Below are 24,599 nucleotides of genomic sequence, written 5' to 3' on the forward strand. Positions count from 1 at the left end.
AAGTGATTTGTGGAAATCCTGCTGACTGTGGTCTATTTTATCATGGGCCTCCGAGTACCCTGAGACCTCATCCTTAATAATGGACTCCAGCATCTTCCAACCACTGAAGTTAGGCTACTTGCTGATAATTTCCTTCCTTCTACTCCCTTCCTTCTTAAAAAGTGGAATGACACTTGTAATTTTCCAGTCCTCAGGAACTGTTGCAGAATTTAGTGATCTTTACTCATCTCTTCAGCTACCTCTTTCAGAACACTGGGATGTAGATCATCTGGTCCAGGTGACGTATCTACCCTTAACCCTTTCAGCAACTGCACTCCTTTCTGCACCTGACACGCAGACCTCTGACACACTGCTTAGTGTCTTCCACAGTGAAGACTGATGCTCAGTTTGTCTGCCATTTCCTGTATTCTTCACCCTTTTTGATTTTGCCCCCATGTTACACTTCAACTCATCCCACGGACTGTAATTTTGCCCTGTCATCTACCTGTCCTTCCTCACAGTCTCACTACCCACCGTAAACCAACAGCCCTCTCCTCAGCTCTATCATCCGATCACATCCGGTACCCATCGCCCTGTCAAATTAGCCTGTATCCCACGCAGCTCGAGCAAACCTCGGGTGCAGGTGTAACAGGTCATACCTTCCCCAGAAGAGATCCCAATGATCCAGAAATCTGAAACCCAGCCACCCCCCCGCACCACTTCCTCAGCCACCCATTCATCTGCACCATCATCCTATTCCTGCCCTGACTCGGGCGTAGTATTGGGAATAATCCAGTGATTAGTGCCTTCGGGATCGTGCTCTTCAGGCTCACCCCAATTCCCTATACTCACCGTACAGGACCTTGTCCCCCTTTCTACCTGTGTCATTGATGCCAACGTGAACCATGGCCTCTGGCTGCTCACACTCCTTGAGAGTCTTTTGCAGCTGCTCTGAGATAGGTCTCCCCCTAGCATCTGGGAGGCAACACACCACACTGGCTTTTTCTTTGAGGCCACAGAATCTCCTGTCCATCCCCTTAACTATCGAGTGTCCCATCAGTATCACTCTGTCTGACATAGACCTTTCCTGCTGAACCTTAGCCAGCCACAGTGCTGCTGGAACCCTGCACTGACTGTCTACTCCCCAACACTCCACCACTACCCCCACCCCCTGTGGTATCCACAGGGTGTACTTGTTACTGAGGGGAAATGGCCGCAGGGAACCCTCCACTGACTGTCTACTCCCTTTACTTCTCCTGGTGGCCACCCATCCACTGTCTGAAGCCTGCACTCTGGGTGTGAGCAACTCAGCAATGGACCGTGGAGAAAGGGAAGGAGGATTGTACAGAAAAATTCTCCCAACACACACAGTACTTGGCCACTGTACTAGGGAACTGCAAATATCTAATCAACCAATTATGTGGCAACAACTCAATGCATAAAGCATGCCGACATAGAGTGATAGAAAAGTACAACACAAGAACAGGCTCTTTGGCCCATCTAGTATGCTAAACCATTTAAACTGCCTACTCCCATCGAACTGCAGCAGGGCTGTGTCCTCCAGACCCCTACCATCCATGTACCTATCCAAACTTCTCTTAAACATTGAAATGTTCACATGCACCACTTGTGCTGGCAGCTTTTTCCACACTGTCGCGACCCTCTGAGTGAAGAAGTTTCCCCTCATGTTCCCCTTCAACTTTTCAACTTTCACCTTTAATCCATGACCTCTAGTTCTATTTCAGCCTGCCTCAGTGGAAACAGCCTGCTTGTATACCCCTCATAATATTGTATACCGCTATCAAATCTCCCCTCAGTCACCTACATTCCAAGGAATAAAGTTCTCGTATTCATGGTCAAGATGTTCAGACCAATCATCAGAATGGGCAAGAACTGTGACCTCAGTGACTTTCACCGTGGAGTGATTGTTGGTGCTGGATGTGACTCAGAAACCGCTGATCTCCTGCATTTTCTCACACAACAGCCTCAAGAGTTTACAGAGAATGGTGCAAAAAATCATGCAGTGAGTGGCAGTTCTGTGGGCAATAACACCCTGTTAATGAGAGAGATCCGAGGAGAATGGCCAGACTGGTTCAAGGTGACAGTAACTCAAATGTGGTGTGCAGAGGAGCATCTCTGAACGCACAACACATCGAACATTGAAATGACAGCAATAAAAGACTATGAACATACACTTAATGGCCACTTTATTAAACAAAGGAGGTACAAGCCACTCAATGTATATGCAAGCAGAACAAACATGCACAGACTGTGGCAAAGGGATAGTTACACACAGGCAATCACATGCTCTTATATAGACAGGCATACAGTCTCACCATATACACCCCCCACCACACACACACACAAACACACACACACACACACACACACACACACACACCACCCTACACACAAACCCACAAACACAAAACACCCCTCCCACACACACATGCACGCATCCAGACATACGCACAAATTGACACAATCACACACACACTCACAAACCCACAAGCAGAAATATATACACACTGACACATACACAAATGCACACATTCACAGACACACAAACACAAACACACAAACTTACAGGATTTGTGTGTGTGTGTGTGTGTGTGTGTGTGTGTGTGTGTGTGTGAGAGCGAGAGAGACACCTGGACTGTACATGTGTGTGTGTTTGAGATGGATTGCGTGAGAATTTGTGTGGCTCGGTGAACACACAAAGAAACCTCCCGCACACACACACATAGACCCACATGCGAAAACTCACACACACCAACACACACACACAAACACATACTAATATACACATTTACACACAAATGCACAAACCCACACAAATACACGCAGATGCACAGAAACATACACACAAACCGACACAGACAGACAGACAGAGACACACACACACATACACATTCACACAAACCTTTACACAAGCATACTCACACAGACACATGCACTAGAAAGGAAATCTCTCTGTCTCTGTCTCTCTCCCTCTCTCTCTATCTATCTATCTCCATTCTATCTCCATCTCTCACGAACTCTGTCTGTCTGTCGCTCGCTCTCTCTCTCTCTATCTATCTATCTCCATCTCTCACATACTCTGTCTCTCTCTCTCTATCTATCTCCATCTCTCACATACTGTCTCTCTCTTTCTCTCTCCATCTCTATTTATCTATCTCCATCTCTCACGTACTCTGTCTCTCTCTCTCTATCTATCTATCTCCATCTGTCACGTACTCTCACTCTCTCTCTCTCTATCTATCTCCACCTCTCACGTACTCTGTCTCTCTCTCTCTATCTATCTCCATCTCTCACATACTCTGTCTCTCTATATCTATCTATCTATCTCCATCTCTCACATATTCTGTCTCTCTCTCACTCTATCTCCATCTCTCACGTACTCAGTCTTTCTCTCTCTATCTATCTCCATCTCTCACGTACTCTGTCTCTCTCTGTCTCTCTCTCTCTCTCTATGTCCATCTCTCACGTACTCTCTCTCTATCTATCTATCTCCATCTCTCACATACTCTGTCTCTTTCTCTATCTACCTTCATCTCTCACGTACTCTGTCTCTCTCTCTCTCTGTCTATCTCCATCTCTCACATACTCTGTCTCTCTCTATCTCCATCTCTCACATACTCTGTCTCTCTCTCTCTCTCTATCTATCTACCTCCATCTCTCACGTACTCTGTCTCTCTCTCTCTCTAACTATCACCATTTCTCACATGCTCTCTCTCTCTCTGTCTATCTATCTATCTCCATCTCTTACGTACTCTGTCTCTCTCTCTCTCTATCTATCTCCATCTCTCACATACTCTGTCTCTCTCTCTCTATCTATCACCATTTCTCACATGCTCTGTCTCTTTCTCTGTCTATCTATCTACATCTCTCACATACTCTGTCTCTCTTTGTCTTTCTATCTCCATCTCTCACATACTCTGTCTCTCTCTCTCTATCTATCTATATCTCTCACATACTCTGTCTCTCTCTATCTATCTATCTATCTCCATCTCTCACATACTCTGTCTCTCTCTCTATCTATCTATCTCCATCTCTCACATACTCTGTCTCTCTATCTACCTCCATCTCTCATGTACTCTCTCTCTCTATCTATCTCCATCTCTCATGTACTCTCTCTCTATCTATCTATCTAACTCCATCTCTCACATACTCTGTCTCTCTCTTTCTATCTCTACCTCTATCTATCTATCTCCATCTCTCACGTACTCTGTCTCTCTCTCTCTCTATCTATCTACATCTCTCACATACTCTGTCTCTCTCTCTCTCTATCTCCATCTCTCACGTACTATCTCTCTCTATCTCTATCTATCTCCATCTCTCACATACTCTCTCTCCATCTATCTCCATTTCTCACATACTCTGTCTCTCTCTCTCTCTCTATCTATCTATCTACCTCCATCTCTCACGTACTCTGTCTCTCTCCCTATCTATCTACCTCCATCTCTCACGTACTGTCTCTCTCTCTCTATCTATCTATCTCCATCTCTCACGTATTCTGTCTCTCTCTCTCTATCTATCTATCTCCATCTCTTAAGTACTCTGTCTCTCTCTCTCTTTCTCTCTATCTATATATCTCCATCTCTCACATACTCTCTCTCTCTATCTATCTATCTACATTTCTCACGTACTCAGTCTCTCTCTCTCTATCTATCTCCATCTCTTATGTACTCTGTCTCTCTCTGTCTCTTTCTCTATCTATCTATCTTCATCCCTTGTGTACTCTGTCTCTCTCTCTATCTATCTATCTATCTCCATCTCTCACATACTCTATCTATCTATCTCCATCTCTCACGTACTCTGTCTCTCTCTCTATCTATCTATCTCCATCTCTCACGTACTGTCTCTCTCTATCTACCTCCATCTCTCACATGCTCTGTCTCTCTCTCTCTATCTATCTACCTCCATCTCTCACGTACTCTGTCTCTCTCTCTATCTATCTATCTATATCCATCTCTCACGTACTCTGTCTCTCTCTGTCTCTCTGTGGTGGAACTTGGAACACAAAACAGCACAGCACAAGGACAAGTCTCTCAGCTGACAACATTGTGCTGAACCAATTAAATTTCTGATCAACTGAACTAATCTTTTCAGCCTATCAATGCCCACACCCTTCCATTTTCCTCACATTCCTGTGCCTGTCTAAATGTCTCTGAAAAGTCCCGAATGCCTCTGCCTCTCCCACCACCCAGGCAGAGCACTCCATTACCCACCACTTTCTGTGTAAAAAACTTGCCCCTCACATCTCCTTTGAAATTGTCTCCTCACTCCTTACATACATGCCTCTGGTATCAGACGTTTCAAGCCTGGGCAAAAGATAATGTCTGTATTCTATCTATGTCTCTCATAATCGATGAGATCTCCTCCGCCCCTCTGCAGGAAACATCCCAAGCTTGTCTAACCTCTTGTTAGAGCACATGCCCTCTAATCCAGACAGTGTCCTGGCAGACCTCTTCTGTACCCTCTCCAAAACCTCGATGTCCTCCTTTAGTGGGGTGACAGGAACTGTGTGCAATATTCCAGATGGGGCTGAACTAGAGTTTTATCAAACTGCAACGTAACTTTCTGACTTTTGATCTTAATGGCTTGACTAATAAAAGCAAGCTTGTCATATGCCCTCTAAACCACCCTGTCAAACTGTGTAGTCTCATTCAGGGAGCTGTGAACTTGGACCCCAAGATCTTTTAGCACATCAACGCTGTTAAGAACAGTGCACTGTCTCCTTGCTTTCTCCCTACCAAAGTGCAACACTTCACATTTGGCCAGGTTAAACTCCATCTGCCTTTCTCAGACCAAATCTGCAACTGATCTATATCATGCTGTATTCTTTGCCAGTCCTCTACACCATACACAACTCCACCCATCCTGGTGTCACCCACATACTTACTAACCCACCCATCTACACTTTAATCTAGATCATTTATATACATCATGAACAGCTGAGTTCCCAGCACGGATCCCTGAAAAACACCATCAATAACAGACCTCCAACTCAAATAAGTCTCTTTGATCACTACACACAGTCAGCGCTTAGTCGAAACAGACAATTCTCCATTGCGGCCATGAGGGACCTTGTGAAAGACCTTGTAATCTCTCGTCATCTCATCAGAAAACATGCTGACTCGTTCTCCATCTCTCCCTCTCTCTGTTTCTCTATCCTTCTTTCTCTACTCTGAATATCTCTACTCCTTCAATCCCCCTCTCTCAATCACTTTGTCTCTCTCATATTCTCTCTCTCTCTCACAGAGACTATTGTATGTGAAGAAACTCACACACAGCTACACAAGGCGCAGAAATCTCTGCGAGGGTTTGGGACAGGTTCCTGCTAATGATTTCTCTGAGTTCCAGGCTCCTTGGGTACGTGTTCCGGGGGACTGCTGGCCGTGAAGATCACCTTACTAACCCTGTGGCTCGGAGCCTTGGGGTGTACATTCTTCTGCTGCAACAAAAAGACCAGTTACGTGCAGGCATCGTGGATAGAGATGATGGGGGGTTGGAAGTGATGGTGAAGGGGGGATAGGGGTGATGGTGATGGGAGGAATAGAGGTGATGGAAATGGAGGATGGGGTGATGGTGATGGGAGGAATAGAGGTGATGGTGACAGGGACATAGGGGTGATGGTGCTGGAAGGGATAGAGGTGATGGTGATGGAGGGATAGAGGTGATGAAGAGATAGTGGTGATGGGAAGGATAGAGGTGATGGTGATAGAGGGATAAAGGTGCTGGTGATGGTAGGGATAGAGGTGATGGTGATGGAGGATTAGAGGTGATGGTGATGGAGATATAGAGGTGATGGTAATGGAGGGCTAGAGTGATGGTGACTGCAGGACAGAGGGGATGGTTATGGGAGGGATACTGGTGATGGTGATGGAGGGATAGAGGTGATGTTGATGGGAGGGATAGAGGTAATAGTGATGAAGGGATAGAGGTGATGGTGATGGTAGGGATAGAGGTGATGGTGATGGAGGGATGGAGGTGATGGTGATGGAGGGATAGAGGGGATGGTGATCGGGGGGAGAGAGGTGATGGTGAACGGAGGGAAAGAGGTGATGGAGGGATAGCGGTGATGAAGAGATAGTGATGATGGAAAAAATAGACGTGATGGTGATGGAGGTATAGAGGTAATGGTGATGGAGGGATAGAGGTGATGGTGATGGAGGGATAGAGGTGATGGTGATGGAGGGAAAGAGGTGCTGGTGATGGAAGGATAGAGGTGATGGTGATGGGAGGGATAGAAGTGGTGGAGGGGTAGAGGTGATGGTGATGGGGAATAGAGGTGATGGAGGGGAAAAGGTGATGGTGATGGAGGGACACATGTGAAGTGCTGGGAGCGATAGAGGTGATGGAGGAATAGGGGTGATGGTAATGGGAAGGATAGAGGTGATGGTGATGGAGGGATAAAGGTGATGGTGATGGAGGGACAGAGGTGATGGTGATGGAGGGACAGAGGTGATGGTGATGGAGCAATAGATGTGATGGTGATGGAGAGATAGAGGTGATGGTGATGGAGGGACAGAGGTGATGGTGATAGGAGGGATAGAGGTGATGGTGATGGAGAGATAGAGGTAATGGTGATGGATTGATAAAGGTTATGGGGATAGAGGTGATGAAGAGATAGTAGTGATGAGAAGGATAGAGGTGATGGTGATGGAGGGATAGAGGTGATGGTGATGGGAGGGATAGAGGTGATGGTGATGGAGGGATAAAGGTGATGGTGATGGAGGGACAGAGGTGATGGTGATGGAGGGACAGAGGTGATGGTGATGGAGCAATAGATGTGATGGTGATGGAGAGATAGAGGTGATGGTGATGGAGGGACAGAGGTGATGGTGATAGGAGGGATAGAGGTGATGGTGATGGAGAGATAGAGGTAATGGTGATGGATTGATAAAGGTTATGGGGATAGAGGTGATGAAGAGATAGTAGTGATGAGAAGGATAGAGGTGATGGTGATGGAGGGATAGAGGTGATGGTGATGGGAGGGATAGAGGTGATGGTGATGAAGCGATAGAGGTCATGGTGATGGGAGAGATAGAGGTGATGGTGATGGAGGGATAAAGGTGATGGAGGGATACAGGTAATGAAGAGATAGTAGTGATGGTAAGGTGATGATGATGGAGGGATAGGGGTGATGGTGATGGAGGAATAGATGATGGTGATGGAGGGATAGAGGTGATGCTGCTGGGAGGAACAGAGGCGATGGAAGGATAGAGATGATGGGGGGATAGAGGTGCTGGTGATGGGAGAGCAAGTGGTAATGGTGATGAAGGGATAGAGGTGATGGTGATAGAGGGATAGAAGTGATGGTGATAGAGGGATAGAGGTTATGGTGATTGGAGTGATAGAGGTGATGGTGATGGAGGGATAGAGGTGATGGTGATGGGAGGGATACAGATGATGGTGATGGAGGGATAGAGGTGATGGTGATAGAGGGATAGAGGTTATGGTGATCAGAGTGATAGAGGTGATGGTGATGGGAGGGATAGAGGTGCTGGTGATGGAGGGATAGAGGTGATGGTGATGGAGGGATACAGGTGATGGTGATGGAGGGATAGAGGTGCTGGTGATAAAGGGATAGAGGTTATGGTGATCGGAGTGATAGAGGTGATGGTAATGGAGGGATAGAGGTGATGGTGACGGGAGGGATAGTGGTGCTTGTGATGGAGGGAAAGAGTTGATGGTGATGGGAGTGATAGAGGTGATGGTGATGGAGGATTAGAGGTGATGGTGATGGAGATATAGAGGTGATGGTAATGGAGGGCTAGAGTGATGGTGACTGCAGGACAGAGGGGATGGTTATGGGAGGGATACTGGTGATGGTGATGGAGGGATAGAGGTGATGTTGATGGGAGGGATAGAGGTAATAGTGATGAAGGGATAGAGGTGATGGTGATGGGAGGGAGAGAGGTGATGGTGATGGGAAGGATGGAGGTGATGGTGATGGAGGGATAGAGGGGATGGTGATCGGGGGGATAGAGGTGATGGTGAACGGAGGGAAAGAGGTGATGGAGGGATAGCGGTGATGAAGAGATAGTGATGATGGAAAGAATAGACGTGATGGTGATGGAGGTATAGAGGTAATGGTGATGGAGGGATAGAGGTGATGGTGATGGAGGGATAGAGGTGATGGTGATGGGAGGGATAGAGGTGCTGGTGATGGAAGGATAGAGGTGATGGTGATGGGAGGGATAGAAGTGGTGGAGGGGTAGAGGTGATGGTGATGGGGAATAGAGGTGATGGAGGGGAAAAGGTGATGGTGATGGAGGGACACATGTGAAGTGCTGGGAGCGATAGAGGTGATGGAGGAATAGGGGTGATGGTAATGGGAAGGATAGAGGTGATGGTGATGGAGGGATAAAGGTGATGGTGATGGAGGGACAGAGGTGATGGTGATGGAGGGACAGAGGTGATGGTGATGGAGCAATAGATGTGATGGTGATGGAGAGATAGAGGTGATGGTGATGGAGGGACAGAGGTGATGGTGATAGGAGGGATAGAGGTGATGGTGATGGAGAGATAGAGGTAATGGTGATGGATTGATAAAGGTTATGGGGATAGAGGTGATGAAGAGATAGTAGTGATGAGAAGGATAGAGGTGATGGTGATGGAGGGATAGAGGTGATGGTGATGGGAGGGATAGAGGTGATGGTGATGGAGGGATAAAGGTGATGGTGATGGAGGGACAGAGGTGATGGTGATGGAGGGACAGAGGTGATGGTGATGGAGCAATAGATGTGATGGTGATGGAGAGATAGAGGTGATGGTGATGGAGGGACAGAGGTGATGGTGATAGGAGGGATAGAGGTGATGGTGATGGAGAGATAGAGGTAATGGTGATGGATTGATAAAGGTTATGGGGATAGAGGTGATGAAGAGATAGTAGTGATGAGAAGGATAGAGGTGATGGTGATGGAGGGATAGAGGTGATGGTGATGGGAGGGATAGAGGTGATGGTGATGAAGCGATAGAGGTCATGGTGATGGGAGAGATAGAGGTGATGGTGATGGAGGGATAAAGGTGATGGAGGGATACAGGTAATGAAGAGATAGTAGTGATGGTAAGGTGATGATGATGGAGGGATAGGGGTGATGGTGATGGAGGAATAGATGATGGTGATGGAGGGATAGAGGTGATGCTGCTGGGAGGAACAGAGGCGATGGAAGGATAGAGATGATGGGGGGATAGAGGTGCTGGTGATGGGAGAGCAAGTGGTAATGGTGATGAAGGGATAGAGGTGATGGTGATAGAGGGATAGAAGTGATGGTGATAGAGGGATAGAGGTTATGGTGATTGGAGTGATAGAGGTGATGGTGATGGAGGGATAGAGGTGATGGTGATGGGAGGGATACAGATGATGGTGATGGAGGGATAGAGGTGATGGTGATAGAGGGATAGAGGTTATGGTGATCAGAGTGATAGAGGTGATGGTGATGGGAGGGATAGAGGTGCTGGTGATGGAGGGATAGAGGTGATGGTGATGGAGGGATACAGGTGATGGTGATGGAGGGATAGAGGTGCTGGTGATAAAGGGATAGAGGTTATGGTGATCGGAGTGATAGAGGTGATGGTAATGGAGGGATAGAGGTGATGGTGACGGGAGGGATAGTGGTGCTTGTGATGGAGGGAAAGAGTTGATGGTGATGGGAGTGATAGAGGTGATGGTGATGGAGGATTAGAGGTGATGGTGATGGAGATATAGAGGTGATGGTAATGGAGGGCTAGAGTGATGGTGACTGCAGGACAGAGGGGATGGTTATGGGAGGGATACTGGTGATGGTGATGGAGGGATAGAGGTGATGTTGATGGGAGGGATAGAGGTAATAGTGATGAAGGGATAGAGGTGATGGTGATGGGAGGGAGAGAGGTGATGGTGATGGGAAGGATGGAGGTGATGGTGATGGAGGGATAGAGGGGATGGTGATCGGGGGGATAGAGGTGATGGTGAACGGAGGGAAAGAGGTGATGGAGGGATAGCGGTGATGAAGAGATAGTGATGATGGAAAGAATAGACGTGATGGTGATGGAGGTATAGAGGTAATGGTGATGGAGGGATAGAGGTGATGGTGATGGAGGGATAGAGGTGATGGTGATGGGAGGGATAGAGGTGGTGGAGGGGTAGAGGTGATGGTGATGGGGAATAGAGGTGATGGAGGGGAAAAGGTGATGGTGATGGAGGGACACATGTGAAGTGCTGGGAGCGATAGAGGTGATGGAGGAATAGGGGTGATGGTAATGGGAAGGATAGAGGTGATGGTGATGGAGGGATAAAGGTGATGGTGATGGAGGGACAGAGGTGATGGTGATGGAGGGACAGAGGTGATGGTGATGGAGCAATAGATGTGATGGTGATGGAGAGATAGAGGTGATGGTGATGGAGGGACAGAGGTGATGGTGATAGGAGGGATAGAGGTGATGGTGATGGAGAGATAGAGGTAATGGTGATGGATTGATAAAGGTTATGGGGATAGAGGTGATGAAGAGATAGTAGTGATGAGAAGGATAGAGGTGATGGTGATGGAGGGATAGAGGTGATGGTGATGGGAGGGATAGAGGTGATGGTGATGGAGCGATAGAGGTCATGGTGATGGGAGAGATAGAGGTGATGGTGATGGAGGGATAAAGGTGATGGAGGGATACAGGTAATGAAGAGATAGTAGTGATGGTAAGGTGATGATGATGGAGGGATAGGGGTGATGGTGATGGAGGAATAGATGATGGTGATGGAGGGATAGAGGTGATGCTGCTGGGAGGAACAGAGGCGATGGAAGGATAGAGATGATGGGGGGATAGAGGTGCTGGTGATGGGAGAGCAAGTGGTAATGGTGATGAAGGGATAGAGGTGATGGTGATAGAGGGATAGAAGTGATGGTGATAGAGGGATAGAGGTTATGGTGATTGGAGTGATAGAGGTGATGGTGATGGAGGGATAGAGGTGATGGTGATGGGAGGGATACAGATGATGGTGATGGAGGGATAGAGGTGATGGTGATAGAGGGATAGAGGTTATGGTGATCAGAGTGATAGAGGTGATGGTGATGGGAGGGATAGAGGTGCTGGTGATGGAGGGATAGAGGTGATGGTGATGGAGGGATACAGGTGATGGTGATGGAGGGATAGAGGTGCTGGTGATAGAGGGATAGAGGTTATGGTGATCGGAGTGATAGAGGTGATGGTAATGGAGGGATAGAGGTGATGGTGACGGGAGGGATAGTGGTGCTTGTGATGGAGGGAAAGAGTTGATGGTGATGGGAGTGATAGAGGTGATGGTGATGGAGGATTAGAGGTGATGGTGATGGAGATATAGAGGTGATGGTAATGGAGGGCTAGAGTGATGGTGACTGCAGGACAGAGGGGATGGTTATGGGAGGGATACTGGTGATGGTGATGGAGGGATAGAGGTGATGTTGATGGGAGGGATAGAGGTAATAGTGATGAAGGGATAGAGGTGATGGTGATGGGAGGGAGAGAGGTGATGGTGATGGGAAGGATGGAGGTGATGGTGATGGAGGGATAGAAGTGATGGTGATGGGAGGGATAGAGGTGATGTTGAAGGAGGGACAGAGGTGATAGGAGGGGTAGATGTGATGGGAGTTGTAGAGGTGATGGTGCTGGAAGGATAGAGGTGATGTTGATGGAGGGATAGAGGTGATGGTGATGGATGGATAGAGCTGATGGAGGGATAGAGGTGATGATGAAGGGAGGAATCGAATGGTGACGGGGTATAGGGTTGATGGTGATGGGAGGGATCGCAGTGATGGTGATGGAGGGATAGAGTTGATATGATGGGAGGGATAGATGTAGTGGTGGTGGAGGGATAGAGGTGATGGTGATGGGAGGGATCACGGTGATGGTGATGGAGGGATGGTGTTGATGGTGATGGAGGGGATAGAGGTGAAGGTGATGGGAGAGATAGAGGTGATGGTGATGGGAGGAATAGAGGTGATGGAGGGATAGAGATGATGGAGATGGGAAGGATAGAGGTGATGGTGATGGGAGAGATCATGGTGATGGTGATGGGAGGGATAGATGTGATGGAGGGATAGAGGTGATGGTGATGGGAGGGATAGAGGTGATGGTGATGGGAGGGATAGAGGTGATTGTGATGGGAGGGATAGAGGTAGTGGAGGGATAGTAGTGATGAAGAGATAGTGGTGAGGGGAGCGTTACAGGTGATGGTGATGGAGAGATAGAGGTGATAGTGATGGGAGGGATAGAGATGATGGTGATGGGAGGGATATTGGTGATGGAGGAATAGAGGTGGTGATGGAGGGATAGAGGTGATGGAGATGGGAGGGATAGTGGTGATGGTGATGGAGGGATAGAAGTGATGGTGATGGGAGGGATTGAGGTGATAGTGATGGGAGGGATATAGGTGATGGTGATGGAGGGATAGAGGTGATGGTGATAGAGGGATAGAGGTTATGGTGATCGGAGTGATAGAGGTGATGGTGATGGGAGGGATAGAGGTGATGGTGATGGAGGGATAGAGGTGATGGTGATGGGAAGGATAGAGGTGATGGTGATGAAGGGATAGAGGTGATGGTGATGGGAGGGAAAGATGTGATGGTGACTGGAGGGATAGTGGTGCTTGTGATGGAGGGAAAGAGTTGATGGTGATGGGAGTGATAGAGGTGATGGTGATGGTGATGGAGGTATAGAGGTGATGGTAATGGAGGGCTAGACGTGATGGTGACTGCAGGACAGAGGGGATGGTTATGGGAGGGATACTGGTGATGGTAATGGTGGGATAGAAGTGATGGTGATGGGAGGGATAGAGGTGATGGTGATGGGAGGGATAGAGGTAATGGTGATGGAGGGACATAGGTGATGGGAGGGGTAGTGGTGATGGGAGGGGTAGCACTGCGTTAAGGAATTGATGGTCGGTAACTGGGCACAATAACTGTAGGCATGAGTTTGAATCCCACTTCAGCATCTGGATACTGAAATGTTTTTGGATAATTCAGGGGTGGTAGAATGTCTCAGTCCAGCAGAGTGCTGACTGGGGTAAACTCAAAGTTGGTCAGAGAGTGTCACAGAGTGACACAGGTGAGGGTCACAGGGTGTTGTAGGTGAGGAGTGAGGATCACAGAGTGATTTAGGTGAAGAGCGAGGGTCATAGGTGAGCTAGGTGGATGGAGGGTGTGATTGTCAGTGTGCGGTACATGGGGAATGTTCAAGTGGGTCAGAGTGAAGTAGATGGTCGGAGGGAGGGAAATCTACCTGCCTCGGCTGTGGGCATTAACTGCCCCTCTGTCTCTCCTGATCCAGGTCAGAAGGCTACAGTAAAGCAGACCAAAGGTAAGGAGATTACTCTTGTCTCATCACCTTCAGTAACCGCTCCCCCAATATGTGTGTCAGGGTCTGCTTGTGGATGGTGTGGCAGGGGTCTGCCTGCCCATTTCTCTATCCCTGTGGGTGTCCTACATCCCTCACCTCTGGTCTCACGATACCCCTGCACTGCAGCAGAATTTTCCTTGCCAGAGTAGCCCAGTCACTCAGGGTACCACAGAGTTAGGGTATCACAGTGGTTAGAGCGGCTCCGTTCCGGTCCCTGATCTCTGGGCTCGATCCCACCTCTGTCTTGCCTCCCTATGTTTGTCTGTTCTCTCTGGGATCTCTTCTGCTCTGATTTGCGCAGATATTTGTCAGTACACAGGGCCCATAGTATTGTCAGTGATTTCCACACCCCCCAACGCCCATCCAAACCACAATCTATTTCACCCTCTACCATCAGGTAGGAGGTGCAGTACCATTAGGTTCAGAACTGTTTGGATGGGAAACAGCTTCTTCCCCCAGGCCATGAGACGACTCAACTCCCTGCCACTACCCAGGTCTCATCGTGTAGAAGGTGCCAGTCATATTGAACTGTTTATTTTTTAACTTGTGTCATTAACGCTCCTGATTATTTGTTAATTTTCTTGTGGTAATATTATTTTGTGTATTATTGTGTGTGAGTTATATGTACTGTGTTGTGTGTGAGTTATATGTACTGTGTTGTGTTGTGTGTGAGTTATATGTACTGTGTGTTGTGTGTGAGTTATATGTACTGTGTTGTGTTGTGTTGTGTGTGAGTTATATGTACTATGTTGTGTGTGAGTTATATGTACTGTGTGTTGTGTGTGAGTTATATGTACTGTGTGTTGTGTGTGAGTTATATGTACTGTGTTGTGTTGTGTGTGAGTTATATGTACTGTGTGTTGTGTGTGAGTTATATGTACTGTGTTGTGTTGTGTTGTGTGTGAGTTATATGTACTGTGTTGTGTGTGAGTTATATGTACTGTGTTGTGTGTGAGTTATATGTACTGTGTGTTGTGTGTGAGTTATATGTACTGTGTTGTGTTGTGTGTGAGTTATATGTACTGTGTGTTGTGTGTGAGTTATATGTACTGTGTTGTGTTGTGTGTGAGTTATATGTACTGTGTTGTGTTGTGTGTGAGTTATATGTACTGTGTGTTGTGTGTGAGTTATATGTACTGTGTTGTGTTGTGTTGTGTTGTGTGTGAGTTATATGTATTGTGTTGTGTTGTGTGTGAGTTATATGTACTGTGTTGTGTTGTGTGTGAGTTATATGTACTGTGTGTTGTGTGTGAGTTATATGTACTGTGTTGTGTTGTGTTGTGTTGTGTGTGAGTTATATGTATTGTGTTGTGTTGTGTGTGAGTTATATCTACTGTAGGGAGTGTAGTACAATGCAGAGAGACATTACTAGGATGCAGAAGTGAGCTGAGAAGTAGCAGATGGAGTTCAACCCAGAGAAGTGTGAGGTGGTACACTTTGGAAGGACAAACTCCAAGGCAGAGTACAAAGTAAGTGACAGGATACTTGGTAGTGTGGAGGAGCAGAGGGATCTGGAGGTACATGGCTACAGATCCCTGAAAGTCGCCTCACAGCTAGATAAGGTAGTTAAGAATGCTTAAGGAGTGTTAGCTTTCATAAGTCGAGGGACAGAGTCACAGGGTAATGATGCAACTCTATAACACTCTGGTTAGGCCACACTTGGAGTATTGTGTCCAGTTCTGGTCACCTCACTATAGGAAGGATATGGAAGCATTGGAAAGGGTACAGAGGAGAACTACCAGGATGCTCCCTGGTTTAGAGAGTATGCATTATGATCAGAGATTAAGGGAGAGAAGGAGGATGAGAGGAGACATGATAGAGGTATACAAGATATTAAGAGGAATAGATAGAGTGGACAGCCAGCACCTCTTCCCCAGGGCACCACTGCTCAATACAAGAGGACATGGCTTTAAGGTAAGGGGTGGGAAGTTCAAGGGAGATATTAGAGGAAGGTTTTTTACTCAGAGGGTGGTTGGTGCGTGGAATGCACTGCCTGAGTCAGTGGTGGAGGCAGATACACTAGTGAAATTTAAGAGACTACTAGACAGATATATGGAGGAAATTAAGGTGGGAGGCAGGGTTTAAGGGTCGGCACAATATTGTGGGCCGAAGGGCCTGTACTGTGCTGTACTATTCTATGTTCTACTGTGTTGTGTTGTGTATGAGTTATATGTACCATGTTGTGTGTGAGTTATATGTACTGTGTGGTGTGTGAGTTATACGTACTGTGTTCTGTGTGAGTTAAATGTATTGTGTGGTGTTGTGTATGAGTTATATGTACTGTGTTGTGCACCTTGTTCCAGAGGAACATTGTTTCATTTGGCCGTATACATGTTTACGGTTGTATGACAATAATCTGAACTTGAACACATTCCAAAGAGGTTGGGCTTGGCAGAGTATCACCTACTGTGACCTGTCCTAATGTGAGAATTATGTGATAAATTATGTGCCTGGAATTAATTAGGTTTGTACTGCAACTGACACAAACTCAAAGGGACAAATGTCCTTTTTCTTTATCATGAGATAATACATGGCATGGAAATATATTGAATTTGTGAATAGCAAGGAATTGGTAAAAGTGGAGAACGTGAAACTTCGGAAGAAAAGCTAAAAGAAAACACGTTATCCTTGCAGAGTGAGACTGCAGAGATCAGGGTGCCAGACGGACCTGAGTTTCCCACTGCAGACAGCAGAGGGCTGACGGAGGTGTGAGGATCAGTGTGCTGTGGCCATGCTCCGGTTACATCCCGGCACTATTGGCCTCCTTAAGTAAGGAAAGGGTGTTAAATGTAACAAGTTTATTGTCCTGCGTACAGTTACACGTATGCAACGAAATCTTACTTTCAGCATAATTAATTAATTTAGAGCAGTACAGGGCACCTCTGGCCCTTCGAGCTGAGCTACCCCCCATTTAATCACAGGACAATTCACAACGACCAATTAACCCACTAACCAGTATGTCTTTGGACTATGGGAGGAAAGTCACATGTTACACAGAGAGGGCGTACTAACTCCTTACAGGGGGTGCCGGGAATGACCTCTGATCTCCGATGCCCTGAACTGTAATAGCATCATGCTAACCTCTACGCTACTGTGGTGTCTGCATCACTGGCACAGGGAATCATATTTGCAACACTCAGAAGGAAAACATAAATTGGACATAAATTATTTATCATATGTACATCGAAACATACAGGACTGAAATGTGCTGCTTGTGTTAACCACCAACACAGTTGAGGATGTGCGGGGGCAGCCTGCAAGTGTGGCCACACATCCAGCACCAGTATAGCTTACCCACAATGTTCGGTAGAACAACAGAGAACACAGCAAGCAACAAAACAAGCCCCTTTCCTCGCTTCCACCCATACACCAGTCTCCTAATCCCAAGACTGTCTGTATTCTTTAGCCTCTGGCCTGCAACAGATTTGGATTCAGAGATGGACCTGCAGCCATGGGGCCTTTGACTAGCCCAGCAGACTGGCAGAGATTTGCTCTGGACGTCCAAACTTCTGAACTGGCCCTTGGGTCTTGATGCTCAGCATCGACCACAGGATTTGTTGATTCCCAAAAAGCATAAGAATAAATTATACACTTTCTTTAAAAGAAAGGACACAATTGGAACAATAAAAAATCCATTTTAGTGAGAGGTGATCTAAGTGGTTGTGAGGATGAGGTTTGTGCTGGTGGGGGCAGATCACCATAAGACATTGGGAACAGAATTGGGCTATTTTGCCCAACTAGTCTGTTCCACTGTTCCATCATAGCTGACTTATTTTCCCCCTCATCTCCATTCTACAGCCTTCTCCCTATAATCTTTGACACACTAACCAAGCTCCACTTTAAATATATTCCATGTCTTGGGCCTCCACAGCCATCTGTGGTAATAACTTCCACAGATTCACTGTGGTATGTTTGTAACCCAAAACATAAAACTAATCGAAAGCAAAACATGGAGCCAGAGTAATGCGCAGGGTCTCCACTTTTACTTTTAGTGAGGTCCATCATGGTGGCGTGATGTCGCGTGCCATTCATATACTTTTACATATAACCCATAATGAATTATGTAAACAACAAAGAATGCTTAATCAAACATTAATAGCTATAAACTCCAACTCAAAAGAGAATGCATCTCAATTATATACACATAATACCACACAATACAGCTATTATACAGATACCTACAGCATAGTACATTGTCCCATTCAGGCCTAAAGATTTAATTGTTGTGGAGGATTTCTTTCTCTTGTGACATAATGTGGTTCCTGATGAGATGGGGGGGGGGGTCCCTCTGCTCTGCAGGTGAGATATGAGCCTATGGAACAATCTCAGGTTCTGGGACCTCCTCTATGGTGGTTGTAGGAGTTGACTCTGGAATTGCAGGAAGTGGTCTGACAGATCTGGACAACTTTCCTCTCTAATAATTGACTCTACTCTTCTCAACTGATCGACGTGATCTTCGGATGATATCAGACACAATTTTCACTCTACAGGAGAGTGATCCAGTTCTGTCCTTAATCTTTCCAACTACCCATGTTTGATCACCTATGTAGTCCCTCATCAGAACAGCTTGTCCAGGAGTGAAACAGTGAACCTTCTTATTTGAGAAGCCCTCAGTCTGTCTCAGCTGATGGTCTACATACTCCTTCAGATAATGGGTTTAAGGAGATCCAAGTGTGAATATGAGGGACATTCCAGGAACAGCTTAGCTGGGGAGTTGTTGGTTGTGGAGTGTGTGGCATTGTGATATGCAAGGGGGAAATTTGCGAGCTTCTGATTCAGCATCTGTGTAGTGTGTTGCGCTGACAGTGTGTACTTTAGACTGGACAAACCTCCCCACCAGCCCATTTGTAGCTGGGTGGTACAGGACAGATGTAATATGCCTTATTCTATTCATTGTCAGGGATGACTGAAACTGTTCCACAACAAACTATGGTCCATTGTCACTAATTCAATGTTCTGGAACACCAGTCCTTGACAAGAAGCTGCTCAACACTTTAACAGTGTGTGAGGCTGGAGTGGAGGCTATTGGGAGCAGTTCCGACCACTTTCTAGCTACATCCGCTACTATCGTGAAATGTGCCGACATGAATGGTCAGCAAAATCCACATGAATTCTCCGCCAGGCCAATGAAGGCCATTCTCAGGGATGGAGAGACACTGTTCTTGGCATCTTCTGGACGTGTTGGCATCAGGAACTGCTGCTGGATCTGCTGATCTATCAGGCCACCAGACAAAAGCTTCGAGCCAACACTTTCACTTTGACCACACCTAGATGACCAGCATGTCGCTCCTCCAACACTTTAGCTCTCAGCTTGGATGGTACAACAACTTTCAATCCCAAAAAGGCAAAAGGCAACCCCTGTCAAGGGCAAGTTCATCCCCATGTTGTTAAAAATGAGGAAACTGGAATTTCTGCTGCATATTCCAGCCTTTTTGGGTTGCCATGTAGACTTGAGACAGTGTGGGGCCTTTTCTAGTTTCTCTTTGGATCATCTCCGCCGTCATAGGGAGACGTTTGATTTGCATTAGGGAGAATACGTCAAGAGGAGTGTCCTCCTTTGTAATTTTTCCCGGAATTTCCTTTTCCAAGGATAAACAGGACAATCCATCAGCATTTCCATGATTAGTGTCCTCTTCAATTTGATCTTGTAATCTTGTTTCTTGGGCTCCAAGAATCAGAACCCATCTCAGCATTCGTTCTGCTGCTGGTAGTGGAATACCCTTCTGTGGATTGAAAATGGACACCAGTGGTTGATGATCAGTAACGAGGGTAAACTCTCTCCATACAAGTACTGGCTGAAATGTTTTACACCCCAAACCAGATTCAAGGCCTCTCTGATAATCTGTGTCTAATTTTCCTCTACAATGGTAAGGGAGCATGATGCAAAGCCTACTTCCATCGCTCATAACATGTGGCATGATGACACCTATGCTGTAAGGTGAGACATCACGGACAAGCTTCACTGTGTGAATACAATTCCTGATGTCATCATTCCCTTTACCTTTTGGAAAGCCACCTCACACTGTTTTTTCCATTGCCATTTCTTCCAAATCTGTAGTAATGAGTTCAAGGGGTGGAGAAAATTAGCCAGGTTTAACTGAAACTTGTTATATAACAGATCCCTGAAAAGGACTGCAACTGTGACACTTCCTTTGGCCTAGAGGCATCCACACTACTTGAATTTTCTCAACACACTTGTGCAAGTACTTGTGCGTCAATGGTGTGACCACAGTAAGTGATGATAGGTTTAAATAATTCACACTTGTTGTGTTATGTGCTGAGCTCATAATCTTCGAACCTTTTTAACAGTGTCTCGAGATTTTAGAGAAGTTCCTTGTCATCCTTACCAGTAACAATGATGGGATCCAGGTAATACCAAATCCCTGGGCAGACTTGTAGCAGAAGTCTATAGCTTTTGGCCAGAGCACCAAAAATCAGCCTATTTTAGCGACGAAGTCCTTTGTGAGTGTTTATGGTGAGAAACACTTTGGACTCTTCATCTGTAGGTAGACCTCAGCTAAGTCCGCTTTGCTGGAGAATTTCCCTCCAGAATGGCTTGCTAAGATATCCTCTAAAGCTTGGAACAAATTCCTACAGCCTCCATGCAACCTAGCTCACTGGCTACTTCGTCACAAATGGTATACAAGGGGTGATTGATAACTTTGTGGCCTAAGGTAGAAGGAGTCAATTTTAGAAAACCCAGCACATTTATTTTTCCTACATTTACACACTTAGTCCAGCAGTCGCGGAGCATACCGATCCCTTCTTTGTAGAGGTTGGCGTCTTGGACCTCCAGAAGTGGTCTACAGCAGGGGTGATTGATAAGTTTGTGGCCTAAAGTAGAAAGAGATGAGGAGACACTTCAAACTTTCTGCATTTTCACTGAAAGAGTTGAACTTCACGTGCATGGAATGAGAGCTGTATAACACATCTCCTTCTACCTTAAGCCACAAACTTATCCATCACGCCTGCTGTGGACCACTTCTACAAAGAAGGGATCCATATGCTCCACGACCACTGGACTAAGTGTGTACATGTAGGAGGGGACTATATTGAAAAATAAATGTGCTAGGTTTTCTAAAATTGACTCCTTCTACCTTTGGCCACGAACTTACCAATCACCTCTCGTCAGGACCAGAACGCACTTTGTAAAACATGGTGTGACTTTTTTATTTAGTGCTATTTCGCCCTTGAAGTGTTTGAGCTTTGCAGTGCCAGCCTTGAACACTGCTGTGGCATCATCCAGTACCTTCCTTAATTCGCTTTCAGTGACTCCATTGCAGGGGATGTGGCATGCAATTGCTCAATGGATCTCCAATCAAGTTACGGTTGTCTCAGCCCCACAATGCTGATCTTCCTGTTTTTACCACATACAACTCAATGTGGCATGGTGGTGGTTGTATTTCACTGTGATGAGTGTCATTCCCACAGGAATTATCTTTTCTCAAACACGACTTCTATTTGGATATCTGCAGACTTCAGTTCCATATCTTTGAAATACCATTCAACTCATTTTGTGGGATGACTGAGACAGCCGAGACAGTGTCCAATTCTACGTCAATTAATTTGCCGTTCACTTCTGATGTGAGTCATGTTGCTTGTCTATTGTTAGATTTCACATTGTAAATCTCAAGGCTTCTCACTCCTGTGTCACTCTCACCACTATCAGATTTTTTAAATCAGCATGCAGATTAGTGCTCTGTTTGAAACTGCAACTGGACTTTTTATATTTTTCTCTTCCCTGTGCCAGACATGCTCTTCGTGTGTGTTGTATTTCTGCAAGTTTCACCTTTAAAGCTGCATTGGTCTGGTGTATGTGATCCCCTACCACAACGGTAACAGTCTGGTCAGTCTGGTTTCTGTTTAGATGTTGCAATTTTGCTCATGCTTATTTTCATTCCTGCATCTCTGTCTGCTGTTTCCATGAAACAGCAACTTCACCTTCTCTTTTAAATGTGAATTGTGCTTCGGTTAGGAGCTATTTTTAATGCTCTTTTGTAAGATTCCACAAACTAAATTATTTCTTGGTGGCAATCACTGAAATGACAATGCTGAGACAATTTTTAAAATTCAACGACATAAGCCAAAATAGACTTCCCTTCCTTCAATTCCGCTTATGAAACCTAAAGCATTCTGAAGCAACAATGGTTTCTGTTCTAAATGTTCCTGCATTACTTTCACAATACCAGCAAGCCTAACTTTGGCTGGCTTGGTTGGAGCAGTTAAACTTCCAGACAAAAACTGTATGTCCTTCCACCAATTGCACTTTTTTAAAATTACTATTATTTTTACCCAATACTCACTATTTGTGAACCCATTAATTTTTTTCCATTTTCATTCTTTATTTTAACTCAACCATCTCTCTCCTTTTCCGAAGAGACTAATGTTTCACTTTTTTCTAACTCAACAATCTCTCTCCTCCTGCAAAGAAAAAATGCGCAGCACATCAAAGTTAGGTAGTTGCCTTGAGTTTGTTTTAAAATTTACTGGTCACCGCTGTTATGTTTTGTAACTCCAAAGCGTAAAACAAATTGAAGGGAAAGCATGATCTGCAGGTCATGCGTACCCTCTTCATTGTTACTTTTAGTGAGGTGCATATATATGATGCAGTGGCATGATGACGTATGTCATTCTCATACTTTTACATATAACCCATAATAAATTATGTAAACAACAAAGAATGACATTATAGCTACAATATTACTCAAATATTACTGAAATAAAAATAACAACAGACTTCCCTCTGGCTAAAGAAATTCTTCCTCCTCTCTGTTCTAAATGGACAACCCTGTGTTCTGAGGCAGAGTGGAGTTGAGTGTAGAGGGACAAGTGGACAAGGGATCCCTACAAAAAGTGGAAAGATGCGCTCGGTGGTGGGATCCCTTTGGAGATGGCAGAAGTTATGGAGAATTATGTGCTGGACGAGGTGGTAGGAGAGGACAAGACGAACCCAAGCTCTGGTGTGGCAGTGGGAGGATGGGCTGAGGACAAACATGTGCAAAATGGAAAATCTGTGGTTGAGGGCCGCATTGATATAACCATATAACAATTACAGCACGGAACCAGGCCATCTTGGCCCATCTAGTCCGTGTCGAACTCTTACTCTCACCTCGTCCCACCGACCTGCACTCAACCCATAACCCTCCATTCCTTTCCTGTCCATATAGCTGTCCAGTTTAACTTTAAATGACAACATCAAACCTGCCTCAACCACTTCTCCTGGAAGCTCGTTCCACACAGCTACCACTCTCTGAGTAAAGAAGTTCCCCCTCATGTTACCCCTAAACTTTTGCCCTTTAACTCTCAATTCATGTCCTCTTGTTTGAATCTCCCCTACTCTCAATGGAAAAAGCCCATCCACGTCAACTCTATCTATCCCCCTCATAATTTTAAATACCTCTATCAAGTCCCCGCTGAACCTTCTACGCTCCAAAGAATAAAGACCTAACTTGTTCAACCTTTCTCTGTAACTTAGGAGATGAAACCCAGGCAACATTTTAGTAAACCTCCTCTGTACTCTCTCAATTTTATTGACATCTTTCCTATAATTCAGTGACCAGAAATGGACAAAATACTCCAAATTTGGCCTCACCAATGCCATATACAATTTCAACATTGCATCCCAACTCCTATACTCAATGCTCTGATAATAAAGGCCAGCATACCAAAAGCTTTCTTCACCACCCTATCCACATGAGATTCCACCTTCAGGGAACTATGCACCATTATTCCTAGATCTCTCTGTTCTACTGCATTCTTCAATGCCCTACCATTTACCATGTATGTCCTATTTTGATTAGCCCTACCAAATGTAACACCTCACATTTATCAGCATTAAACTCCATCTGCCATCTTTCAGCCCACTCTTCTAACTGGCCTAAATCTCTCTGCAAGCTTTGAAAACCTAATTCATTATCGACAACACCACCTATCTTAGTATCATCTGCATACTTACTAATCCAATTTACCACCCCATCATCTGGATCATTAATATATATGACAAACAACATTGGACCCAGAACAGATCTCTGAGGCACACCACTACACACCATCCTCCAATCTGACACACAGTTATCCGCCACTACTCTCTGGCGTTTCCCATCCAGCCACTGCTGAATCCATTTTACTACTTCGATATTAATGCCTAATGATTGAACCTTCCTAACTAACCTTTCATGTGGAACCTTTTCAAAGGCCTTACTGAAGTCCATATAGGCAACATCCACCGCTTTACCCTCGTCAACTTTCCTAATAGCCTCTTCAAA

General features: G+C 45.7%; 1 long non-coding RNA gene across 1 annotated transcript in view; it reads left to right on the forward strand.

Moving 5' to 3' along the window:
• The first annotated feature begins 6,180 nt into the window (after positions 1-6,180).
• The window catches only part of LOC140193051 (uncharacterized), a 28,576-nt gene continuing 10,157 nt past the window's right edge, over positions 6,181-24,599 (forward strand). Inside the window, exons 1-2 of the long non-coding RNA XR_011884582.1 lie at positions 6,181-6,453; positions 14,266-14,295. This is a non-coding gene — a long non-coding RNA (uncharacterized lncRNA). The remainder of the gene's footprint in view (positions 6,454-14,265; positions 14,296-24,599) is intronic.

The sequence above is a fragment of the Mobula birostris genome, unplaced genomic scaffold, assembly GCF_030028105.1.
Source record: "Mobula birostris isolate sMobBir1 unplaced genomic scaffold, sMobBir1.hap1 scaffold_3725, whole genome shotgun sequence".
NCBI lineage: Eukaryota > Metazoa > Chordata > Chondrichthyes > Myliobatiformes > Myliobatidae > Mobula > Mobula birostris.